Here is a 27,588-nt window from a genome sequence, read left to right as displayed (position 1 = left end):
AGTCAGAATGGATCACTATTTAATTAAATATCTCAATTTGTAGCAAACTTCAAAATAATTCACTGTGGGGGATTGATCTTGATCATAAACACCATTTGGGCCCAATACATCGGTACCTTTTTTGGGGGGGTTTGGCTGTTCTGGCGATCGTAATTTACATAGCATTCTAGGGTAGACTTGCGCTTTTGTCACCGTTAGGTTGCTACACAATACTGCCCTACCAAGCAAAAAGGCAGTAAATAACTCATTTTTAGACAAAATGACCAATGTCATTTTTGCTACATTAAATGCATGCTTAATCATGTGGACAAGTATCCTGCCTCTATTGTGTTTTGGAGAAAATGGGGGTCATGTTAGCAGTTACTGTGAAACCAAAGTAAATAAAAGCAATTTTTCTCACTTCCACACTATAAGCAGCTACTGCCTTTTTGCTTGGTAGGGCAGAGTAGCTGACCAGCAGAGTTTGACTTCACACTCCAGACTGGGCACTGGGAGCCTGGGTTGCACAGTGAAAGAAGGTTGGCCCAGGCCTGCCCAGCATTATCCAATGAGGTTGCAGGGCAGGCCCAACAACTTAGTGGAAAGCCCATGCACATGTACACACAGCAGAGTGAGAGCAATGACGTGGTGCACATGTGACATAGTAGGCCATTTTTGGTGACCACTTTTGGCTCGTGAGCACTACTTTAAGAACCACTGGCTAAAAAGTATACAAAAGTTTACAGTGGCAAAATTCAATGTCTTACACTGAAATAACATGTTGCATTGGCTACATGATTTAATGAAGTGTGATGCCTCAGGACACTAATTTGTGGGGTGAAAGGGCACTACTTTCACGTTTCAACTATAAACTTTGGGTCTTCGAGACCTTTGTTTGAGGTGTGACGCACACAGGCTGAATGTAGGCCTTGAAATGCAGTTCCATATGGTGACTTCCAGAGTGTGCCAACACACTTTTTATAGTTCTAGTTGTTAAACAGTCCTATCATGCTGTAAAAGACAAGCATCTTGAGTCACTGTCTTACATGTGATACAGCTCAGGCAGTTTCAGTAGTACATGTCTAGAGGGTGTACTTTACCACTGTGCTTCCAGGGTAGGAACAGCACTGTTGAATGGAAGGAAGTGCGGTCTGTTCAGACTCATACCGGATGTTGCATCAAATGGGCATCTCACCTCAGACACCTGACTCACTAGTGACTGTTGCTTCATGATTACCCTTGCCAAGTCGGTAGCAATTGGCTATCTGAATGTTATCATTTTCTGGTATCAAGTTAGCAGATTGCTATTTACTTTACAGTCTGGGGGTATTTGTCTGGGGTTACACTTTCTTGAAGTTTAGTCATTGTTGTTTGCTGTAGACCATGTGCAGTGGGGAGAACATGCTGTGGTTGGTGACATCTGCTGGTAGTTCCCCACAGCTGCCCTTGCACATTTCCTGAGTGTTTTAAAAACACTGTCAGTGGACAGTTTGCTGTTGTCATAGAACGGTAGCTTGCTGTAGCTTCAGGACTGTAACTGCTATACACAGTTAGAGAAATACTGTGCCTTTAAGTTCAGGCTGGGTCGAGTCCCACAATGGCAGCCCTCTGACAGGATGGTATGTCAGTCCTGATGAGCAGACCAATTCTGCAACACAGGCTTTAAAAATAGAAAGGCCCTAAAGATCAGCTGTTACTGCACCCTGCCTTCAGATTGGGTCTGTCGCGGGGGGTGGGGGGTCTAATGGCGCATGCCAATAGCTAACTGGTCCACTGGAAATGGCCACTCCACGGAAAAGGCATGGCAAATGACTCTTCGGTAATGGAGCCTTTTTAAGTGTAGGCTTCGAGGCATCAGGAGCTTGAGCTGTTGAGGTGGTTCAACTGTATCTTGTTTCTATATGGGTTGTTGTGCAGAGCAGTATTAGGCTTAGGAAAAGTTTAAATGTATGGTTATATGTGTAACCTTGACTTAGTATGGACAAGGGAGAGGAGACCACACAGTAGGAAGGAATGTTCTGGCTCAGGACGTTTGCACACTTGTAATTCTGTACTTTTTGCCAATGTCAAACACTTCAATATAATAATTCAAACAAGGATTTCTGGTACGTCACCATAATGAATCTTGCCACGGTAAAAGTTCATAGAAAATGTTGAAATGTGTTTAATTCAATGGTGCATTTCAAAGATTAACACTGGCACTAACGCTGCCAGGCTGCATCACTCCAGCTTTTCACATTATTCTTATAAACTAACACCAAGAGGCAGTTGATCTGAATTAAACTTATATTTGTATGCCATTAATGATAAAGATCTTATGGCTACATCAGAGTTACTAATATTAACCATTTGAAAACGTATCCACACAAACAGTAGGGGCTGGGGGAAAACGTCTATAAAGTTACATTTCGGGATACATATTTTGACGACATATCGTTTTGACAATATCGCAATATTATTTTTGCAATAGTTGGCTGTATCTGCACCGAAACTCTATTTTTCCTCCATAACTTGTTCTCCATCCTTATTTTTATAAGCGAGACAATGTTTTCAGCACTTATTTCCATGACTGGTCAAACCTCACTATTGTCCCTCAGCAGCAGACATATGGTGAGCAACATGTTTGGAACATCAAATCACAATAAAATCACAGTATCAAGTCACTACATATTGAATCATGAGAATCACAATACATATCGTATCGGCACCTAAGTATCATGATACCAAATCGTGACGTCCTTGGCAATTCCCAACCCTAATGAAGTTGGTCAAATTCAATGGATGACAAACAGCGAGCCCACTATGTGTTCAATACAAGAAAATCAGGAGCATTCTTTAGACCAAAGGGTGGGATATGGAAATGAAAGCAGTAAAAAAAAATACAGGCAAAGTGTCCTCACAGTTGAGTCTTTGAATAGTACACAGTGTTGATGATTAAGGAGGCATTGACTCCTTGGAATTAGAAGATGAATATGGATGTAAGGGGACTTACCTCATACATTCAATAAACAAATCAGTGACTTAGCACGTGCAGAGGGTACAGAGGTGTTAGATTAGTTAAGCACAGTGTTTTGTTTGTCAAATGTTTTAGGATCATCTATCGATCACCTTGTCAAGAGAAGCTAGAGGGCATTTGATAGAAGATGAGAGAATTGCACAGTAGCTCCACTGTCTTCTTTCACCTCAGTACCATTTGCCCTCCCAGCTATGTTGATTCCTCTAGTGTGGTGTTGGATGTCAAGTGCTGTGATAATGATGGCAGGCCTGGAACTCAGCCTGTGGGAAGTGCAGTCAGTTTGCATGAATGCACTGGTAAGAGTGCACCACAGTGTGCTGGGATCACCTCCTGTTTAATGTAGGTTATTCTGTGTTAATGTCTGCAGTAAACTCATTTCTTGATGCATTGTCCGCCTGTAAAACCTACATAGCAACCTTGGTTAGACATCAAATGCTAGCCTAATTTGATTTGTTTGTAGTGTTTAACCGCTGAATTGAATGTCCTAATTGAGGGATTATAGCAAAAGTTAAAATGAGTCACATTGTGACCTTGTTTTTAGCTGTCTGTATATGTGTCCTACATTCTGCAGTTGGAGTTAAATAGTGAAAAGTGTGAACACGAAAGCATGTATATTGAATACTTGTCCTCTTACTGTTAGAGGATATGACTGGATTATGTCTGTAGAAGGTGAAAGCTTCACAGTAGTGGACGTTGATTGACTGCAGTAGTCCCCACACTCTACTGGGATGTCTTTCTCAGTGATGGTGAGGGAAGATGACACAATTCAAACCCAGAGAAGGGTTCAAATAAGTTCCCGTTCGTCCTGCTGCACCTGCCTGACACTTTCTTTAGAAACCGGCATGTCTTGGATTGCTCTTTGCTGGATTAGGCTAGCATTCACGACAGCGGTGGACGGGCATCCTCAGGGTAGAGCATCCTCCTGTCTTGCCAAGTACCTCAACTACACAATGATTTAATCCACAGAGTTGAGCGCAGACTATAGTTTTTTTGTTGTTGTTGTCATGAACCTCCAACTGAGTCTCTATGCAGTCGATACTTTAACAATTTCAATTCTTAAAATCATACCATGTACCAGTGGAGGCTCCTCAGAGGAGGAAGGGGAGGACCATCCTCAGTGAATTTCAGAAAAATAAATTGTGAAACATTTAATAAAGGTGTCATTTTCAGATAAAACTATACTGAATATATTCACATGTCACCAAATAATTGATTAAAACACATTGTCTACAGTAGCCTCAACAGCACTCTCTGGGGTAGCACCATGGTGTAGCCAGAGGACAGCTAGTTTCCGTCCTCCTCTGGGTACATTGACTTCAGGACAAAACCTAGGAGGCTCATTGTTCTCACCCCTTCCATGGACTGACGCAGTAATTATGACAACTTCTGGAGCAACCTTTTCAACCTATCAGAGCTCGAGCAGTATGAACTGCCAACCCAGTCAAAGGATCTGAAAATGAATCTAGTACTGAAAGCATAAGCTTCAGCTAGCTAGCGCAGCAGTGCATAAAATGTGGTGAGTAGTTGACTCAGAGAGACAATGGTTAACCTGTTATGGCTAGGGGGCAGTATTTTCACGGCTGGATAAAAAAACGTACCCGATTTAATCTGGTTACTACTCCTGCCCAGTAACTAGAATATGCATATAATTATTGGCTTTGGATAGAAAACACCCTAAAGTTTCTAAAACTGTTTGAATGGTGTCTGTGAGTATAACAGAACTCCTATGGCAGGCAAAAACCTGAGAAGATTTCATGCAGGAAGTGGCCTGTCTGACAAGGTGTCGTTCTTCTTGTCTCTGTTTATTGAAGAGTGAGGATCTTAGCTGTCCCGTGACACTTCCTACGGCTGCCATAGGCTCTCAGAAGGCGGCAAAATGCAGAATCGTGGCTTTGCAGGCTCTGGCTGAAACAAAGTAGCGCGTTTGGGTAGTGGCTGGTTACAGTACTGTGAGACTCAGGCTCGTGCCCGCGTCGACCGAAAGCTTTGTTTACTTTCGTCTGTTTAGCTAAATGGACGTTCCCGGTTGGAATATTATCGCTTTTTTTACGAGAAAAATGGCATAAAAATTGATTTTAAACAGCGGTTGACATGCTTCGAAGTACGGTAATGGAATATTTAGATTTTTTTTTGTCAGGAATTGCGCCATGCGCGCGACCCTGATTTACCATTTCGGATAGTGTCTGGGACGCACGAACAAAACGCCGCTATTCGGATATAACGATGGATTATTTTGGACCAAACCAACATTTGTTATTGAAGTAGCAGTCCTGGGAGTGCATTCTGACGAAGACAACAAAAGGTAATCAAACTTTTATAATAGTAAATCTGATATTGGTGAGTGCTAAACTTGCCGGGTGTCTAAATAGCTAGCCCGTGATGGCTGGGCTATGTACTTAGAATATTGCAAAATGTGCTTTCACCAAAAAGCTATTTTAAAATCAGACATATCGAGTGCATGGAGGAGTTCTGTATCTATAATTCTTAAAATAATTGTTATGCTTTTTGTGAACGTTTATCGTGAGTAATTTAGTAAATTGTTAGCAAATTCCCCGGAAGTTTGCGGGGGGTATGCTAGTTCTGAACGTCACATGCTAATGTAAAAAGCTGTTTTTTGATATAAATATGAACTTGATTGAACAAAACATGCATGTATTGTATAACAATGTCCTAGGTGTGTCATCTGATGAAGATCATCGAAGGTTAGTGCTGCATTTAGCTGTCTTCTGGGTTTTTGTGACATTATATGCTAGCTTGAAAAATGGGTGTCTGATTATTTCTGGCTGGGTACTCTGCTGACATAATCTAATGTTTTGCTTTCGCTGTAAAGCCTTTTTGAAATCGGACAGTGTGGTTAGATAAAGGAGAGTCTTGTCTTTAAAATGCTGTGAAATAGTCATATGTTTGAAAAATTGAAGTTTTTGTATTTTTGAGGATTTTGTAATTCGCGCCACGCCTATCATTGGATATTGGAGCAGGTGTTCCGCTAGCGGAACGTCTAGATGTAAGAGGTTAAACAAACGTCTTCCAAAATGAAGAAGTATGAGCAAGAGAGCTAGCTGTATTTATTTTCACTTACCTAGCTAGTGAATGCAGCTAGCTAGTTTAGCTTGCTCAAACAGAGAGGGATGCTATGATAGCTAGCTGGCTATGGCTATCAACACTGGAACTTTTCCAAATCAAGGTAAGCTTTTGGTTTTATTAATTTATTGCCACAGGGGCCCGCCGGTGTAACTGCTTACTGTACTGCAGGATTGTAGCGGGTTTATTAATGCATAAGTTCTAGTAGCTAGCTGTTGAAAATAACATTAGCTAATATGGTGACAATGAAGTAGGCTGTGTGTAGAGGTTAGCGGTTATGGTGTGAAGGTTTGGCTTGAAGTTTTTTCACCTGGTCACAGACAGCTGTTGTATTGTGCACTGAAGTCCACAAGCGAAGGGAAAAGGCGAGAGGAGAGCACGTAGATGCATGCGAGAAGGAATTATACAACAAGCAAATCATGCTGTTTGTATGTGGTTGCTATGAAAGTGAACTGTGCGGTCATCAGGGATGTATTCATTCCAATTCTGTTGAAAAATGTTTCTTAAATGGAAGCAAAAGGAAGGGTGATAAACATATCTGAATTTGTCCAATAGAAACTCTCGTTTGCAACTGTTGCACTAATGATTGCACCCTAGATAAGCTAGATGCAGGCAAGAGTGTGCAAGGCGGTCACTGTCTGTCACCTTGATTACTAAAGCGTTTCTCTCAACCTGTGCACCTACGTTGTAAACTTTAATTCGTAGACTAGATTGTAGCAACATCATGATGGGTATAGAGAAAATTGTATCATGTAGTAGCCTAAGCCTAATGATGTTACATTGAGCTGGTTGAATGGAATATGAGTAACAATCATCCTATATGCTGTAAAAGAAATAAGGCCATGCTCATAAAAAAATCGTCCTCCCTAATTTTAAACGGCACCGACCGCCACTGCCGTGTACCTATGCTTGTCCTCTGTTGCATGCCTTTCTTTGTTTGCTGAAATCCATAGTGTTTCCTCATTGCTGTTGCTCTAAGATGGCAACTCAGCTCAAATGTGCATGTACCAATTTGAATCTCAACAAGGAAACAGTCGGTGGTTGCATTTGAATGTTTTATTAAAAAGTATGGATATCAGCAAATAAAGGCACTCAACAACAGAGGACAAACAGGTACACGGTAAGGGTTGAAGAGTTAACATTTTGAAGTATCAACTCAGAGTCAGAGGTTCATTTACAAATCTCTAGTCTGCTCAACATCTGTGGATGAAATCCACTATCAGCGCTGATGGCTGTCGAGGATTCTGTTGACGTTAGTGTGTTTTGTCTCACTGCGGTCGGGAGACAAAGTAAGTGGAAGATTAAGTTGCCATGTCAATGTTAGGTGACAGACCGAGGGGAGTGGAGAATCAAGTGTTTAGATTAGTCTGGTACCCTGAAGTTAGGAGGGGCACAACCCACATCTTAAAAAATGTCACTGTCATCAATGGGACAGGCCAGATAATTGGCACATTTGAAAGTCCTACGCACACGTGTGTACGCAGGCACACAAACATAAACAACACAGATAAATACAGAGATTAATTTTAAAACTGCATATACACAGACATCTAGGCTACATTGTGTCATAGACACAAATGCTTGCATGCAGCAGTTACCAGTAGGCCATGTTTCTAAAAGTATACCTTTTTTTTTTTTTTTTTATGGAACAATGAGCTGTCATTTCACTCCTGTTTCAACTTCAGCATTTCCAAATCCATTAGCTCAGCTAAAAAGTATGCCAAATAAAGAAGCAAATTGAGGTTTACACAAACATGGAGATGTAAACATGAATTCTCTAAATATTTCTTCATATGTTTAGACATGGACAAGTGGGTTCGGTTAGCCTAGCCTGCTCTGACCCTCAAAGGGAAGTTTCCATAAAAGGATATTGAGGCACTGTGCTTTTGCTTCCTCTTGATGACATCACACACAGGGCCCGTAGAGATAGTTATCACAAAAGCCTTCCTGTTTATTCACTTCTAAACCCAGGGAGCACTGTTGATTGGTTGGTAAGAAGGAAGAAATTACATGTCAAGAATTAACAGTAGGGGAGGGTGGGTAAGTTGAGCCAAAGGAGTAAGTTGAGCCACCCTTGTTTGAAAGAAATCTTACACAAAATTAGCTTAGCAAATATTTAGGAGGATCAGGTCATTTCATGGAGTCTGTGATTTCTTCTTCACATGGAAGAATGGCAAGCAATTTGGGTTCACATGACAGATCATTACACAGGTGCACCTTGTGCTGGGACAATAAAAGGCCACTCTAAGATGTGCAGTTTTGTCACAAAACACAATGCCACAAATATTTTGAGGGAGTGTGCAATTGACATGCTGACTGCAGCAATGTCCACCAGCGCTGTTGCCAGAATTTAATGTTAATTTCTATATGTCGTTTTAGAGAATTTTGGCTGTACGTCCAACCGGTCTCACAACCACAGAACATGTGTATGGTGTCATGTGGGCGAGTGGTTTGCTGATGTGAACCGCGCGCCCCATGGTGGCGATGCGTTTATGGTATAGGCAGGCATTGGCTATGGACAACAAACACAATTGCATTTTATCGATGGCAATTTGAATGCACAGATACTGTGACGAGATCCTGATGCCCATTTTTTTTTTTTTTTTTTTTTTTTTAAGCTATCTGTGACATAGAGATGCATATCTTTATTCCCAGTCGTGAAATCCATAGATTAGGGCGTAATTTATTTATTTAAATTGACTGATTTCCTTATATGAACTGTAACTTGTTGCATGTTCTTTTTTACATTTTTGTTTAGTGTACTTGTTACCATTGCTAGCCTTTGGATTAGCAGCTCAGTGGGGTTTGAAAATGACACCCCTTCAATGGCGTTTTTACCAGATATGCCGGGATGGCACAAGGTTAGTATGAAGGTACTATATCACAATCTGGATCCTGTCCAAGCCTGAAGTCAATCGTCAAGTTTGCTGACGACACAACAGTGGAAGGCCTGATTACCAACAATGGTGAGACAGCCTATAGGGAGGAGGTGCGAGCAATGGCAGAGCGGTGCCTAGAAAATAACCTCTCCCTCAATGTCAACAAAACAAAGGAGCTGATCGTGGACTACAGGAGACGGAAGATAGGGCACGCCCCCATCCACATCGACGGGGCCTCAGTGGGGGTTCTAAAGCTTCAAGTTCCATGGTGTGCACATCGCTGACAACCTGAAATAATAGTCCTTTCACACAGGCAGCATGTTGAAGGCGGTGCAAAAGCCCCTCTTCAACCTCAGGAAGCTGAAGAAATTTGGCTTGTTCCCTAAGACCCTCACAAACTTCTAGAGGCACCATTGAGGGCATCCTGTTGGGCTGTATCACGACCTGGTACAGCAATTGCACCGTCCGCAACAGCAAAGCTCTCCAGAGGGTGGTGGGGTCAGTCCAACGCATCACCAGAGGGACACAGTGCCTGCCCTCCAGGACATCTACAGCATCTGGTGTCACAGTAAGGCCAAGAAGATCAAGGACCTGAGCCACGACCTGTTCACCCCGCTACCATATACAGTGAGGGGAAAAAAGTATTTGATCCCCTGCTGATTTTGTACGTTTGCCCACTGACAAAGAAATTATCAGTCTATCATTTTAATGGTAGGTTTATTTTAACAGGTGAGAGACAGAATAACAACCAAAAAATCCAGAAAAACGCATGTCAAAAATGTTATAAATTGATTTGCATTTTAATGAGGGAAATAAGTATTTGACCCCCTCTCAATCAGAAAGATTTCTGGCTCCCAGGTGTCTTTTATACAGGTAACGAGCTGAGATTAGGAGCACACTCTTAAAGGGAGTGCTCCTAATCTCAGCGTGTTACCTGTATAAAAGACACCTGTCCACAGAAGCAATCAATCAATCAGATTCCAAACTCTCCACCATGGCCAAGACCAAAGAACTCTCCAAGGATGTCAGGGACAAGATTGTAGACCTACACATGCTGGAATGGGCTACAAGACCATCGCCAAGCAGCTTGGTGAGAAGGTGAAAACGGTTGGTGCGATTATTCGCAAATGGAAGAAACACAAAGAACTGTCAAACTCCCTCGGCCTGGGGCTCCATGCAAGATCTCACCTTGTGGAGTTGCAATGATCATGAGAACAGTGAGGAATCAGCCCAGAACTACACGGGAGGATCTTGTCAATGATCTAAAGGCAGCTGGGACCATAGTCACCAAGAAAACAATTGGTAACACACTACGCCGTGAAGGACTGAAATACTGCAGCGCCCGCAAGGTCCCCCTGCTCAAGAAAGCACATTTACATGCCCGTCTGAAGTTTGCCAATGAACATCTGAATGATTCAGAGGACAACTGGTGAAAGTGTTGTGGTCAGATGAGAACAAAATGGAGCTCTTTGGCATCAACTCAACTCGTCGTGTTTGGAGGAGGAGGAATGCTGCCTATGACCAAGAACACCATCCCTACCGTCAAACATGGAGGTGGAAACATTATGCTTTGGGGGTGTTTTTCTCCTAAGGGGACAGGACAACTTCACCGCATCAAAGGGACGATGGACGGGGCCATGTACCGTCAAATCTTGGGTGAGAACCTCCTTCCCTGAGCCAGGGCATTGAAAATGGGTCGTGGATGGGTATTCAAGCATGACAATGACCCAAAACACACGGCCAAGGCAACAAAGGAGTGGCTCAAGAAGAAGCACATTAAGGTCCTGGAGTGGACTAGCCAGTCTCCAGACCTTAATCCCATAGAAAATCTGTGGAGGGAGCTGAAGGTTCAAGTAGCCAAACGTCAGCCTCGAAACCTTAATGATTTGGAGAAGATTTGCAAAGAGGAGTGGGACAAAATCCCTCCTGAGATGTGTGCAAACCTGGTGGCCAACTACAAGAAACGTCTGACCTCTGTGATTGCCAACAAGGGTTTTGCCACTAAGTCATGTTTTGCGGAGGGGTCAAATACTTATGTTCTAGCTGGCTACCACCTGGTACTCTACCCTGCACCTTAGACTGCTGCCCTGTGTACATAGTCGTTGAACACTGGTCACTTGAAAAAAATTATGTTTACATGCACAGTATATAAAATGGTGTGTTTTGTATCTATCTATTTCTGACATTGCTTGTTCTGATATTTATTTTTCTGGATTGTGTTTTTTTTATTGCTAGGTATTACTGCACTGTTGGAGCTAGAAACACAAGGATTTCGCTGCACCTGCAATAACATCTGCAAATCTGTGTACACAACCAAGAAACTTTGATTTGAAATGTTGCAGTTTTATAACACATTTCCTGCACTTCTACAAATTGTGTAATGACTTATGCAATTTTAATATGTTATCTGAGTGATAATGACTAACAAAATCAATGGGGGCTCTCAGGAGTTCAGGTGCTTTGTGTGCCTGGTTGGTATTCGACCATGATAGCTGGCTAGACTAACAATCTAAAAGTTGTTAGATGACATGGCTAATTGAGTGACTGTCAGTGACTAAGAAACTGCTGATGCACAACCAAATTTTGAAATTTCACCTGGTGTATCCTACTATTCTTACTCTCAATAGTAAGTTGAGACCCCTTAGCTACTGCTTGTGTTGCTTTTGTTATTGATTACATTACCTACTATGACAATTTCGATGTATAAAATGGGCCATAACTTTAAAACTAGCAGAGGTATGTCATCAGAGTGCACAACAGAATATTATACTGTCTACACTTGTTGTTTATATTAAAACATTTTCATTAAATCGATTTTAATCACAACTTAAGTTTTGTTGCTAAGGATTCCACGACGCAGTTAGCCTTACGGCTGGGACTGCAAGTTTGTTCCTTTTTTTTGTTGTTGCATGGATTCCGCGAGTGCTAGCTGGCTGTACTACAGACACCTGTTGTCGTTGTCGTGGGAAAGACTCATTGTTATCTTTTCGTAAAACAACTGGTTGCAGTAAAGAGCCAACCTGGATACTAAGGAGATCCTGAGGGAAATCGACGAAATCGACGTACCAACAGCTTTATGCTATGGAGGAACAACATACTCCATCATGGAAAGATCTGACTACATCACAAAATAACTTTAACCCTCTCCCACTCTTTTTTTTCCGTCTCATCCTCTCCCACTGAATGAATATTATGTTAAGGAAATATTTCCAAATAATATAAAAAATGGAAAATTAACAAATGTACAGAAAGATCAGTGCGAAGGCCAAATGACAGAGGAAGAACCTTTTGAGGCTATTAAATCCTTTCAGTCTGGAAAACCCCCAGGGCTTGATGGCATACTGGTAGAGGTATATCAGGTATTCTTTGATATACTGAAAGCTCCACTGTTAGATTGTTTTAACTACGCCTATAGAAATGGTAGTCTGCCAGGTACTCGGCAGGAAGGTCTGATTTCTCTATTAAAACAAGACCCAGATGGCAAATATAAAAGACCCAGTCTATCTAAAAAACTAGAGGCCCCTTACACATCAATGCTGTGATGCAAAAATACTAGCGAAATGCATAGCACTCAGAATTAAAAGGGTTTTACCAGGTATTGTTCATCCTGATCAGACAGGTTTTTTTACATGGACGATACATTGGAGATAATATACGACAACTACTAGAAATAATAGAACATCATGAAACGTATATGAAGCCAGGAATGGTATTTATAGTGGATTTTGAAAAGGCATTTGATAAAGTAGATGGGATTTTATTTATAAATGCCTGGATTATTTTCAATTTCGGTAATTCTCATGTAAAAATAAATGTATAGCAACCCCAGGTGTAAAATAGTAAATAACGGATACTTCTCAGAGTTTTGAATTGTCAAGAGGAGTTAAACAAGGGTGTCCGCTGTCACCATATCTATTTGTTATATCCATCGAAATGCTAGCTATTAAAATCCGATCCAATAACAACAATAGAGGATTAGAAATCCAAGGCTTAAAAACAAATGTGTCCATGTATGCCAATGACTCAAGTTTTATATTAAGTCCGCAAGCTAGATCCCTGCAATGTCTCATTGAAGGTCTAGATAACTTTTCTGTACTCTCTGGACTAAAACCTAATTATGATACGTGTGCAATATTTACGTATTGGATCCTTAAATACAACTTTAACATTACCCTGCAGTTTACCTACAAAATGGGCTGATGGTGAAGTAGACATACTCGGTATTCATATCACAAAATATATAAATAAGCTCTCCACAATGAATTTCAATAGAAAACTTGGAAAAATACTACTTGTATTATAGAGCATGCAGTAAAGCTTCATAGACGCCCCCCAGAAATTGTTGGAGCACATACAGATGAAACATTATGGAGTCTTAAAGGAGGCCTGTGTAAGGTCAAAATGTCAATGTTCAAACTTCAATTATGCTTTCAGATACAAATTTCAAATATTCACTACTGTTCAGAAGTTTGGGGTCACTTAGAAATGTCCTTGTTTTTGAAAGAAAAGCAAAACATTTTGGTCCACTAAAATAACATCAAATTGATCAGAAATACAGTGTAGACAATGCTAATGTTGTAAATGACTATTGTAGCTGGAAATGGGTGATTTTCTATGGAATATCTATGTAGGTGTACAGAGGCCCATTATCAGTAACCATCACTCCTGTGTTTCAAATGCACGTTGTGTTAGCTAATCCAAGTTTATCATTTTAAAAGGCTAATTGATCATTAGAAAACCCCTTTGCAATTATGTTAGAACAGCTGAAAACACTTGTTCTGATTAAAGAAGCAATAAAACTGGCCTTTAGACTAGTTGAGTATCTGGAGCATCAGCATTTATGGGTTCGATTACAGGCTCAAAATGGCCAGAAACAAAGACCTTTCTTCTGAAACTTTGTCAGTCTATTCTTCTTCTGAGAAATGAAGGCTATTCCATGTGAGAAGTTGCCAAGAAACTGAAGATCTCGCACAACGCTGTGCACTACTCCCTTCACAGAACAGCACAAACGGGCTCTAACTAGACTAGAAAGAGGAAGAGTCTGAGATATGGCTTTTTCTTTGCAAATCTTCCTAGAAGCCAGCATCCCGGAGTCGCCTCTATATTGTTGATGTTGAGACTGGTGTTTTGAACACAACACTGAATACCTCTGTGCACACTACACCAATGTGCAGTGATTACAGTGGGGAAAACAAAAATGCCCCCCAAAAATCCACTCTCAAATTGCTTCCTCTTACCAATCTCTTGTTTTTACGCCATATCTTTTAGTACCACGTTTGAGTAACATCCTGTGTGGATTAATACTTTGGCGACTTACCACAACATGCAGATCAAATTTGATTTGTCAAATACTTCGTAAACAACAGGTGTAGATAGGTAGACGAACAGTTTAAATGCTTACTTACAATTCCTGTTCCAACAATTCAGAGTAAATATAAAGTACCAGTACCAAATCGATGTGCAGAGGTATGAGGTAAATGAGGTAGCCATGTACTGTACATATACAGTTGAAGTTTACATACACTTAGGTTGGAGTCATTAAAACTCGTTTTTCAACCACTCCAACTATTTCTTGTTAAACTAGTTTTGGCAAGTCGGTTAGGACATCTACTTTTTGCGTGACAAGTCATTTTTCTAACAATTGTTTACAGACAGATTATTTCACTTATAATTAACTATCACAATTCCAGTTGCTCAGAAGTGTACATACACTAAGTTGACTGCCTTTAAAACAGCTTGGAAAATTCCAGAAAATTATGTCATGGCTTTAGAAGTTTCTGATAAGCTAATTGACATAATTTGAGTCAATTGCAGGTGTACCTGTGGATGTATTTCAAGGCCTACCTTCAAACTCAGTGCCTCTTTGTTTGACATCATGGGAAAATCAAAAGAAATCAGCCAAGACCTCAGAAAAAAAATTGTAGACCTCCAAACGCCCGAACTTACCACATTCACCTGTACAAACAATAGTGCGCAAGTATAAAAACCATGGGACCACGCAGCCTTCGTACCGCTCAGGAAGGAGACGTGTTCTGTCTCCTAGAGATGAATGTACTTTGGTGCGAAAAGGTGCAAATCAATCCCAGAACAGCGGTAAAGGACTTTGTGAAGATGCTGAATGAAACGGGTACAAAAGTATCTATAGCCACAGTAAAACAAGTCCTATACCGCTCAGCAAGGAAGAAGCCACTGCTCCAAAACCGCCATAATAAAGCCAGACTACGGTTTGCAACTGCACATGATCATACTTTTTGGAGAAATGTCCTCTGGAACTGTTTGGCCATAATGACCATTGTTATGTTAGGAGGAAAAAGGGGGATGCTTGCATGCCGAAGAACACCATCCCAACCGTGAATCACGGGGGTGGCAGCATCATGTTGTGGGGGTGCTTTGCTGCAGGTGCACTTCACAAAATAAGGCAATGCTACCAAATACTGATTGAGTGTATAAACTTCTGACCCACTGGGAATGTGATGAAAGAAATAAAAGCTGAAATAAATCATTCTCTGTACTATTATTCTTATATGTCACATTCTTAAAATAATGTGGTGATCCAAACTGACCGAAGACAGGGAATTTTTACTAGGATTAAATGTCAGGAATTGTGAAACTGAGTTTAAATGTATTTGGCTAAGGTGTATGTAACCTTCCGACTTCAACTGTAGGTAGGGGTAAAGCTGTTAGGCAACAGGATAGATGATAGACAGTAGCAGCAGCGCGTGTGTGTGTTGGGTCTAAGTATGTGTGGGTAGAGTCCAGTGTGTGTGTGCATAGTCAGTGCAAGAGTTGGCGCAAAAAAAGGGTGAATGCAGGTAATATGTGTATCCATTTCGTTGGCTATTTAGCAGTCCCGTCACTTAGGTTCCGAAATCACAATCACCCACTCATTAACAGTTTTTTTGCAGATTAAGTGTTTTGTGTTAGTAATGTAGCTAATTTCTAAACTGTAAATATTGATATGAGAAAGTCAATGAACATATAGCACAACTTTGGATTTTACCCCATCTCAAAATTGTATGGGTTTTGACCGTTTGGAAGTTTTTGAAATTATTTTCTCCTCCCGCTTTGGCCATGAGTGAGACTGTCTCAAGTTATGCCTCATTATACAGGGTAAAGTTGATAATTTTTCATACACATTGTTTAAAGCAAACCTACCAAACCTATTGCTGACGGTGAACCTGAACAATCAAAATAAAATCTATTGTAAGCCCCTTTCAACAGGTATAGCCAGATGAGTTGTATCTCTGGTAGCGTACTTTTATTCCGGTAAAACACCATTTTCAACAGCGCATAGATAACACTAACCTAGAAAATTATACTGAACAAAAATATAAATGCAACAATTTCAACGAGTTACAGCTCAGAAAGAAATCAGTCAATTGAAATGGTTGCACGTGGTCTGCGGTTGTGAGGCCGGTTGGATGTACCGCAAAATTCTCTAAAACGACGTTGGTGGCAGCTTATGGTAGATAAATGAACATTCAATTCTCTGGCAGCAGCTCTGGTGGACATTGCTGCAGTCAGCATGCCAATTGGACGCTCCCTCAACTTAAGACATCTGCGGCATTGTTTTGTGACAAAACTGCACATTTTAGTGGCCTTTTGTCCCAGCACAAGGTGCACCTGTGTAATGATCGTGCTGTTTAATCAGCTTCTTGATATGCCACACCTGTTAGGTGTATGGATTATTTTGGCAAAGTAGAAATGCTCACCAACAGTAAACAAATTCAAACAAAAAAATGTGAACTTTTTGTGCGTATGGAACATTTCTGGGATCTTTTTTACAGGTTGTGTTTATATTTTTGTTCAGTCACTCGACTAATAAAGCCTAGTAGCTTTAGCATTTGAATGCTAAAGGTGCCTTGCAAATGTGCAAGATCAGAAACAGGCCGCCTTCTCCACATTCAGGAACAGGCAGCCTACTCCACATTGGTCAGTGCACGAAGCTGGGCAGAGTGCGCAGTTTGACTAGGCTACTGATATTCCCTAGGGTTGTTCTACAAGTCATTTTGCATGCTGATCAATGACTGTCAACATAGTTACATGCTTAGTTTGACACTGAAGGAGAGGATGCATCAGTTTCTTTTTAAACTTTTGATTTTTGGAATGTAGAAAAAGTAATATGAGAAAAAAATGTGAATCGACAATTCTTAACGTTTGAATAGATTTTCGGACCGATGTAAGCTACATTTGGATTGGTTTGGGGTTCGTGGACCAATGCAGTCGTATTTTATGCATTGGTCCCAATTGAAATGTTTCTGTGAATCGTTACATCCCTAGTGTTGCAATGTAAATCGATACTGCCTTAAATCTAATGCCACTCTGTCTTTCCTCCCTACCCTGAAATGAAAAGCCAGACTGAGTTATTTTGTTTCTCCTCAGGGACAACAGGGTGGCCCATACTGTGTGAACCAATGAGAAACATCTGGACGACCTTCCCAGAACAATTTTTAGCTTGATGATGCTCGCCTTGGTTGCAGCCCCTTCCACAGTATCCACAACTGCTTTTCTGTGAAATACTAACATGCCAGCTTCATGTTACCGACTGTATCATACCACGCATTGGAGAATTTTCTAAAGTAAACTCCATTGTCTGCAGGTGACTGTGCTATCAAATTGGGAGAACAGGTGAGATATTTTTGTAAGCAGTCTTGTGACCATGCTTGGATACCAGAGTACACTTCAGTGTTCCACTGAACCTCATCAAAAACTGCTTTTATTATTTTCACTGCTGTCTAGTTTTGTAAATTGCACTGGACTATTTCACAGATTGAATTACACTGCCCCCTTGAAGGAAGCTTGAAGCATACTGTTTATTTTACCCTGGTGCACTCGCGCGCGCACACAGCTGCTGACCAGTTTTTCTGAAGAGCTGAGAAAGCGGCAGCTGGTCGTGTGTGTGTTGTAAGGCCTCGGGTGACATGTTCTGTCATTGAAGAACAGGGGGCAGCTGTCAGTTTCTTTTCCATTTCCTCTGATCCAGGGGCCTGTACAGAACTTTTGCACATTCTATCCTACCCTAGACCAGGCCTAACCATCATACCAGCCATGCCTAACTGTTAGGCCAATCGGCATGCTGTTCATGTTCAACAATGCATGTTTTGAGTGGGTTGTAAGTTCCACAGAACTAGACGAATGGTATATCATGAATTTTATTTCGTAAACTTAAAAACATTAAATATAATAATTCCCCTACAAAGCAATTTTTTTCATCCACAGAATGAATTATTTTACCGTGACGAAACCATGTGAGAATATTTTTTTTTTTTAAACCGCTGTGCTCAGTGACTGACACTTTCTTTTGGATGTCCCGTGTTGTGTACCCTGGCTCTGTTTTTTTCAGGCAGTCTGACTCTTATCTGGCCACGTCTCTACGCAGCCATATTTTGGTCATTTAGAAAGGTTGTTTAGCCAATATTGCTCCTTGTCTGTGTGTGATGCCGTCTCTTGGTTAGTGTCTGGCATAGAACCTTGAGTCACTATGTCTGTGGGCATAGAATAGGCTGGGACTTGGCTCTGCTGGGATGCTATTGCTAGGTCATTGTTAGTGCCTGCTCAGCGCCCACACCCTGTTGGAAAGCAACAGAGCTTGTGCAAGTTTGTAGCATTACACGTACGTCTATACTTGGTAATCAATGTGGGTCTTAGAAATAGTCCCTAAAGCAGGTTATAATTATACTCTTGACTGTGCCAATCAAGATACTCTGCTACTTGAATCCAGTTTCTAGTTGGACCTCATTTTTCCAAGTTATTTTAACCTCCACTTAATCAAATATCGGAGTTGTTCTGTGTCCTCTCTTTGTCCAGTCTGTCAGCGCCCACTGCCTTTTATAATGCCCGGACATGTTGGTTGGCTGGCAGTCAGGGTGGAGGGGCTTGGGAGCGAGCCTCACTGGGGGCACAGGCCAGAATGGCATTCAACTGGGGTGGCACTGAGACCTGTGATAAGAGCTCTACACTCTCTCTGAGAACGATCAGCAATGGGATCAGAATGACGGGATCCAGGCCAACACCCCTGCCCCTAGAACCAGAGGCAAGGCACTGAAGGCAGCAGGGCCTCATTTGAGAGCCATGGTGCCTTCTGGTTTTGCTGATCCTCCTTGGCACTCTAGTTTTGATTTGGTGTGGGATCACCAACCACTAGGTTATGAATTGTTGATCGAAGTTGAGGATGAAATGCTACTCACAGTTTGCTTCATGCACAAAACAAATAGTAGACGGCAAGTCTGTTCATCCAGGAGGGGATTCTCTGCTGTTACCATGAAAAGCTTGAAGCTAACTAACTAGTTACTAAGTTAGCAAACAAAATGCACAACTGCAAAGCATTTAGCACATTTCAGACAGTTAAGTAGTTCTAAGATATCTAGCTGGCAAATATTTACTTTTGAATTCCATACTGTAAATAGATTTGCTTTCTTGCGTCGTTGTGTGCATGTAAAGAAACGGCGTGACTGGGACTACTGTTAAGCTTCATAATGAAAAACAATTTGATGGGGAAATGAAGAACGTGATCTGCTTTTTCTCCTAATGTATTGCACAAGTTGACTGCAGGTATTTACTTAAGTAGCTACAAATATTCACATTATTAAAAAACTTCAATGGTAAACATATTGGGGACATTACGTTATTGAAAATTATACCGTCTATTTTAAAATACCCTGGTATGCAGTACATACTAGGTTTGGGCGTTATACTGTATATACCATATACCATATATGGGGTATTTGGAAAAACCGATGGTAAGATTTTCAATACCGTTCCAAAAATTAAAAAGTGGCTAGTATGCAAGATCAAGTTTCTTGTTTACAGTAGAGCCAATCCCCTCCTGGATCAGAATCCCTGCTGTCTAATTAAAAAATAATAATAATACGTTTGGAAAGAAAGCGCCCCTTGTGTGCACTGCTGGTTATAGGAATGGTGTGAAAATCTGGATACCGCCCAGCCCTACCCTCCGTACATACTCACTTTGCCCACCTACTCGACCATGTTTTTTTCCCCCCCAGGTCCCATCTCAAGTGCAGCATGTTTATGGAACATGCACTTTGGATCTCACACCAAAAGTAGACAATTGAGGGACAGGCAAGGTTATGGTTCCTGCAGCACTTTGGATCTCACACCAAAAGTAGACAATTGAGGGAGAGGCAAGGTTATGGTTCCTGCAGGACTTTGGATCTCACACCAAAAGTAGACAATTGAGGGACAGGCAAGGTTATGGTTCCTGCAGGACTTTGGATCTCACACCAAAAGTAGACAATTGAGGGACAGGCAAGGTTATGGTTCCTGCAGCACTTTGTAGAATGACACAGAGGTGTGTCAACATCACACATTTTTGATGCAGTGAACTAACTCTGGGTCTCCAGAGGACAGTCACTCTAATGAAATCCAACTGAACTGGAGCGTTTTTGATGGAACTCGGGTCCATGTAGGTCATTAAAAATAGCTGTGCAGAAGGGGAGCAGCGGGAGGAGAAAGAGATTATTTCTCTCTGTCGCTCTTCCCTGGCCCAGTTAGATGTGGTGTTTGTATTTAGTAGCAGCAGGTAAGAGACTGTGTCTGGTAGTGTTGTCACAATACCAGAATTTTTACTTCGATACAAAGTTTAGTACTAAAGTACTTGATATCATCACGATACTCGATACCAAAACGATACCACGTAAAAAAAGTGTATTAGCCAAAGTCACAGAATGGCAGTTGATCCAGACAGATCTTTTGAGTTCAATATCATTACCTTTTTGAGCTTTTTAAATGTATGCATTAAAGAATCAAATATACAATGAATTTGACTTTGTTTTTATGTAGATTGATAAAAAGCAATGGTAATCTTTTATTTGAATGGTAAATCTCTAGTCTATTGATAAACTGGGTAAGTCAACATGTTGCCTAGGCCTATTCACAATACAGGTGAATGCATATTCAGGGAGTTTGTGCATGCATTATTGAGCTTGTTTTGGCTGATTTCACGGGGCTACAGATGAAAACAGATTGGTTTCCCTTCCTTTTGGGACTCATTTTATTGTACTAGTTAACATTTGCATAGAAGAAGTACTCTTCTTTTATAAAAGTGTGCGCCGTCTCTTTAAAACCCATGATGTCATTCACACAGTCAGTTTGAGGCTCAAGCACTAAGGTATAATAAGAACTGGAGGCTGCGTCCAAGATGACCAACCGTTGTTTAAGGTAATCTACTCGCATACGCTGATTCATGGACCATATATATCCAGGTTGCATTCGGTTTATACGGACCAACATCACATGTGCACTAGCAATCAGTGCCCACAGAGAGCAGCGACAACGTTATCACATCATGGCAGACATTGGATGAATATAAAATGTTAATATCTGAGAAGGGGGTAGCTGCATCCTAATATGGTGACCGGAGGTGGGTCGAAAGAAAAGTAGTGGGCGTGTGTAAAGGAGTGGGTGTGTCAAGTGCTCTGCTATAGGTTACAGTTTTGATTGAGCACTTTTTTAAAACTACGTTTCTTACCACGCAACTACTGTACATGTAGCTACTGTACTGTGAGAGTTTGGACTTAGTCATATTTCACTGTTTTACACAAATGTACTTTTTCAGTTAAAAAAATTGACGATTGTTTATTAAAAGTTTGATGGTATACTGTTACTTCATACATTGTATGCGTGTGCTTACTGTGACTGTCACCCTGATATTGGCTACTAGGTAAGTACTTCCCACGTTGTTGCCTGACACAGTAGTGCTTGTCAAGCAGGAGCGGAGGGCACTGTGTTCCGGTGTTGCCGTTCATGCCCTCCCCATTGAGTAGTAGACTGTATGTAGGCTTTGTATCAAAGTGACATCTAGATGGTTATCAATATTAGTTATTTGTTGTGTATGCTGTGACTTGACTAACATTAATCTGAAGACAGTTAATGAGATAAATAACAATGTTTAATTGTTACCAATTTTAAAGTAATCATGTAACAATTAACTCATCAGGATCTGGGGCACCACGAGAGCGGTTCTTTAAGGAGTTACCATCTCTCGAATTAAACCCTAAAAGGTCTTTACCTATCACATCTATAAACAGTCAACTTAATCATATTAATCATAACCTTGTATCATATCACCATTCTGAACATTCGTAACCTCCATGAATCTGTAAAAACCAGAGCCGTATGATTCGGTACTACACAAATTGGTTTAATGTATTTACCAGCTAATTAAATGGTAACACAGAATAAACAATACACTTAATACATTTAAAAACAGGTCCCTAGCAGAATGACACAACATGGCTGCTTGTTACAAAAGAGATGGAGAGAGGGACAGAGACACTTAACATTGGTACTTTAAGAAACTACTCTCACTTGCAGTAATCTTGTACTTTGCACACGAACCTCCGCCCTCTGAGTAAAATCATGACTGTATTTACGTGAAATGCCAGGGTTCGCCGTGTATCTCTCTCGGTGGACAGGGCCTCCTTGGAAAAGAAATTGGGCCTTTTCGCGGCACACTTGTAAGGCTCTGATTGTCCAAAAAGGTTCCAACAAGTCTTCTACTGTTCTTCTCTGTAGTTGTCCGGTGACTTGTCATGTAATACTGAACAGAACTACAGTTTATTTTCCTTCCATTAGCTCTTGTAGATGCTGCTTTGAAGATAGGCTAGCCAGCTGTGTCGATGGTTCCCATTCGGGTGACGAGAGTAGCCTAATATGATGGTTTGAGCAGAGTAGTAGAATGGACTCACTTAAATTAGCTTTTGAAGACCCTTTACTTAGGACAGCTAATCAGCCGTACCAGTGATTGTCCGGGAAGTGAGTTTATTGTCTCTACCTCGTGTTGAGATTCAAAGTTCAAACCACTTTAGCTTTTCTAGTGTGGTATGTTAATTTATTACCTCATTTATGCAGTTTGTTCGAAAGGGGCAGTTCCTTCAGGCTGATACACACTCTGGCCTCACTTGGGGGCGTGACTTTTATAACAAAGTTATGTAAAACAATTTCTCAGTTCATCAAATCACATCCCTCTGTTAACAAAAACAATAATTTGTCATATTACATGCACAACGCATAGTATTGGAACTTCGTGCATGTAGTGGGTATATTGTCCAAGTTACAGTATTACCTTTATAACATTGTTAATGACATCACAAAATTACATTAGTGTTCTGTAGATCGCCTCTGACCATTCCCCACGTTCTATGTTAGAAATATTGTTCCAGTATTTCTCGTCGTGAAGCCCAATCAGCGACGCAAAATTTCTTGAGTGACAACATCGGCCCAATTAGCTCTTTCGCTTTCCATACACCCACTCCTTTTAACACACCCACTCGCCCATACTCCGGTCACCATATTGGGCTGCAGCTACCCATACTTGTAATATCTTCGGCTGTGAGCGATGGCAAAAAATCTGCCTCTGCAACAATTATTTGAATAATTAACTGCATGTTTTGTGTTTGAAGGTGATGACTAAAGTGCCTTATTAGGAGTTTTCTAATCTGACTGCTCTGTGGCCCTCTATGGAAATTGTCTTTCTGGGCGAGAAGGGTCTACCAATATGCATCACTTACTAAAGGCCATTTCCCACTGCCATTAAGGCTGCTAGCTAGCTAGGACACTGGCACACAGTACTTGGCAGGCAGGGGTGAAGGACATTGTGTACTGGTGTCCCCTACCTAGCTAGCAGCTGGGTAGAGGACACCAGTTGGGGTTCTTTGACAGTTGGCATCCAACGTTGCTGCATTATCGTCACCTACTGTGCTGGGGTGTGGGCCAGAGACCACACCAGCAGCCTCAATCGTAGCGGGCGCGGCATGTAGTAACAGCAGTCTGCAGATAGACATTGTTCTGTGCCGGACGTCAGTTAAACTGCAGTACGAAGCCAAACTGTAGGAGCATTTGAAGTTGTGCTTCTAGACCAGAACCCTGGTCACTTGGGCTCGAGCAAAGATTAACTTGACTGGGAGAGACATGAGGCGGGTAAGACTAAGTGAATTAATAAAACGTTTGGTGACAATCAGCTTTAAAATCAGCAATAGTTTCCGTTGGATCAGAAACAAGATGATCGGGTAGTAAATTGATTTTAGCTTCAGCTGTAAGCTAGCAAGGAAAGTTAGCCTACAAAGCTGGAATCAGTATCATCTTGCATTCTAAAGTGTTCTAGCCTGTAAGGGACATTTGTTTTGCAGACATTAATATGTAACTTTTTGGGCGACCCAACCAATTCACATAGAAATATGAGTTATAGATCTCGTTCCCATTGAAAGCAAGTCTAAGAAGCGTTAGATGTGTTCTATGAGCGCTATGTCTATGCTTCCTGTTCCTAATTTTCGTCTTTGCGTCTTACTTTCGATTTTGTACACCAGCTTAAAATACAATATTTTTGTTTGTGGAAAATATATTTCACAGTGGATAAGATGATACAATGATTCTCTACACTATACTTGCATGTTTTGTCTCACAAACTGAAATTAGGCAAACTATTCTAAATTTAGCAACCAGGCAATGGTGGAGCTATTTCTGCATAGTGCATCTTTTAACAGTTTCAACATTTCTACATGCCATACCAGGAGTGCAGCCATGACCATAGAAAAACAATATCCATAATTATATACAGTGCCTTCAGAAAGTATTCACACCCCTCTAACATTTGTGAAAAATAACATGATTAAATGAGTATTCAACCACCTGAGTCGATACATGTTAGAATCACCTTTGGTGATCACAGCTGTGAGTCTTTCTGGGTAAATCTCTCTAAGAACTCTGCACACCTCGATTATACAGTATTTGCACATTATTATTTTATAAATTCTTTAAGCTCTGTCAAGATGGTTGTTGATCATTGCTAGACAGACAATTTTAAGTCAAAACTGTAACTCGGCCACTCAAGAACATTCAATGTAATCTTGGTAAGCAACTACAGTGTATATGTGACTCACCACCTGGATTCGGTCTTACGTAGCAAAATGTGAAATGGTGCTTTTTACATTGGATGAAAGTAGAGACTCGGAGCTACAAAATGGTATATCATACACTGCATTTGAGGAACAATGGGGAAAGTAATTATGCTTTGAAAGTTGATCAACTTGTAAACTCACTTCTGAGAAAATCGTCTTTGAATGTTTGGGTGTCTAGTGAAGAGCTCTTCTTTGTCTACACCCATTCAGCATCGTTCACACCCATCTCGTTTCGCTCTCGGAGCGCACACTTGACGCTCTGGCCAATGATTTGTTTACCTCTGGATAACATGAAAACAGCCTAACCATCTCTGCTGGCAACAATTTCATTCTGCTTTTTTGCTGACGTTTACTGACACCGGCCATATTCAATGAACGTTGTACACGCGTAACGTTAGCTAGCTGGATGACTCGTTAGCTAACACTACACTTTAGCTTAAGACATATAGCTAGCTAGGTAAACAATGAACCTAGCTAGGTAAACAATGTTTAAGATCACACACGTAACGTTAGCTAACGAGCCAGCCAGCTAACGTTAGCTAGTTAAACAACAATGAACAAAGTGGCAACAATGCCTAACATTTGACTCTAACTAGAAAAGCAAACAGCTCTGGGGAAACATAGTAACCTCCACTAGGGAGCCAGCCAGCTAACGTTAGCTAGCTAGCTAACAGTACACTTTAGCTTGACATGAAACCACTTTCTGTCAAAAGTAGAAACGCGTAATATCTGAAAAAGCTAGCTAACACTCGACAATCTTACCTGTATACGTCATCATGCGTGATGGACAAGTCTCCCTGTCAGGAATGCCATACCACGGTTGCCCTTAGTTTGAAGATGTAATCTGGAGACAGGTGTTTTCTCCATCTCTTTAGCGATCGTAGTCTAATTCCACTGATTTCAAAACTTGATCCTCCAGAAAGTGGAGAGCAACACTTACGCAGCTCCACTACACAATACATTTTTTTAAAGCAGCATTTGACATGAGTACCAACACAGAGTGACGAGCTCAAATAGACAGAAGCCTTGAATATGGCAGACCAATCCTCTATCCTCTCTCGGCATGTCCATCCCACTCATTATCTCAGCCAATCATGGCTAGTGGGAAGGTTGCGCCTCTTTATCTGTGGCTTAACAAACAAGGCTCGTAATTTAACAATTGTATTCATATTTACAGATGGCATACAAGTTTGTTACTAAGGCACACAAAGTTCACATGTTCCAGAAGGCATTTCTGCCCCAAAATATGTTTACATTCAAACGACTCTCCTGTGTAGTCGTGACTTGCGACATACATGAACCGATTCAGGAAACTAGGTGTATTTGGCCTTGTTTTAGGCTATTGCCCTGCAGAAGGGTGTCTTTGGAAAGAAGACTGAACCAGGGTTCCTTGAATTTTGCCGAAAACCTCCCTGGTCTTTTGTGGTTGAATCTGTGTTTTGAAATTCACTGCTCGACTGAGCGACCTTACAGATAATTGTGTGTGGGTACAGAGATTAAGTAGTCATTCAAAAATCATGTTAAACATTTACTCCATACAGAGTGAGTCCATGCAACTTGTTATGTGACTTAAGCAAATGTTTACTCCTGAACTAATTTAGTTTTGCCATAACAAAGGGGTTGAATACTTACTAAATACATTTTCAGCTTTTCATTTTTAATTTGTACAAATTTATAAAAATATAATTCCACTGAATTTGGAGTATTGTGTGTCTAGTGACCAAATTTAATCAATTTTCAATTCAGGCTGTAACCAACTACATTTGAAAAAGTGTAGGGGCGTGAATACTTTCTGAAAGCACTATGTGATATAATGAGTCTATAATATGCACAATCCTCCACCCTAGTCTTGATCAAGTGGTGATGCAGCCCAGACTAAGTGAGTGCAGTGGTTCCTCAGCACAGACTAGAGCTAGCAATGCGTGGAGCAGGGACGGTGCTCTCGCGCTTCAAGGGAACATCAGCTGCGCTGATAAAGACTTGATCTCAATCAGTAGAAAACAGACAGAATTACCGAAAGTAACACATTCTAGTACCGAACAGTTTGATGTAGTATCGAAAAAGTACAAACGTTTCAATATACTGTGCAACACTAGTGTCTGTGGGACTACAGTGGGGGAAAAATGTATTTGATCCCCTGCTGATTTTGTACATTTGCCCACTTACAAAGAAATTATCAGTCTATAATTTAAATGATAGGTTTATTTGAACAGTGAGAGACAGAATAACAACCAAAAAAAATCCAGAAAAACACATGTCAAAAATTTTATAAAATGATTTGCATTTTAATGAGGGAAATAAGTATTTGACCCCTCTGCAAAACATGACTTAGTACTTGGTGGCAAAACCCTTGTTGGCAATCACAGAGGTCAGACGTTTCTTGTAGTTGGCCACCAGGTTTGCACACATCTCAGGAGGGATTTTGTCCCACTCCTCTTTGCAGATCTTCTCCAAGTCATTAAGGTTTCGAGGCTGACGTTTGGCAACTCGAACCTTCAGCTCCCTCCACAGATTTTTTATGGGATTAAGGTCTGGAGACTGGCTAGTCCACTCCAGGACCTTAATGTGCTTCTTCTTGAGCCACTCCTTTGTTGCCTTGGCCGTGTGTTTTGGGTCATTGTCATGCTGGAATTCCCATCCACGACCCATTTTCAATGCCCTGGCTGAGGGAAGGAGGTTCTCCACCCAAGATTTGACAGTACATGGCCCCGTCCATCGT

The 27,588-nt window shown here is 41.0% G+C and overlaps 1 protein-coding gene across 23 annotated transcripts in view; it reads left to right on the top strand.

The window, feature by feature from the left end:
• Positions 1 to 27,588, top strand: part of LOC106581656 (leucine-rich repeat flightless-interacting protein 2) — a 90,360-nt gene that overhangs the window by 9,766 nt on the left and 53,006 nt on the right. The window contains exon 1 of one of the 23 annotated variants that reach the window (XM_014163846.2): positions 7,043 to 7,196. The exons of 21 other annotated variants lie outside the window; for them this stretch is intronic. The gene's annotated coding sequence lies outside the window, so the exon portion shown is untranslated. Of the gene's footprint in view, positions 1 to 7,042; positions 7,197 to 27,588 lie in introns of those variants that run through there. One more of the 23 variants, XM_045704380.1, reaches the window with a different exon arrangement.

Source organism: Salmo salar, chromosome ssa21 (assembly GCF_905237065.1).
Source record: "Salmo salar chromosome ssa21, Ssal_v3.1, whole genome shotgun sequence".
NCBI lineage: Eukaryota > Metazoa > Chordata > Actinopteri > Salmoniformes > Salmonidae > Salmo > Salmo salar.
Note: the sequence above shows the minus strand (reverse complement) of the source record. Positions and strands in the feature narration are given on the sequence as shown.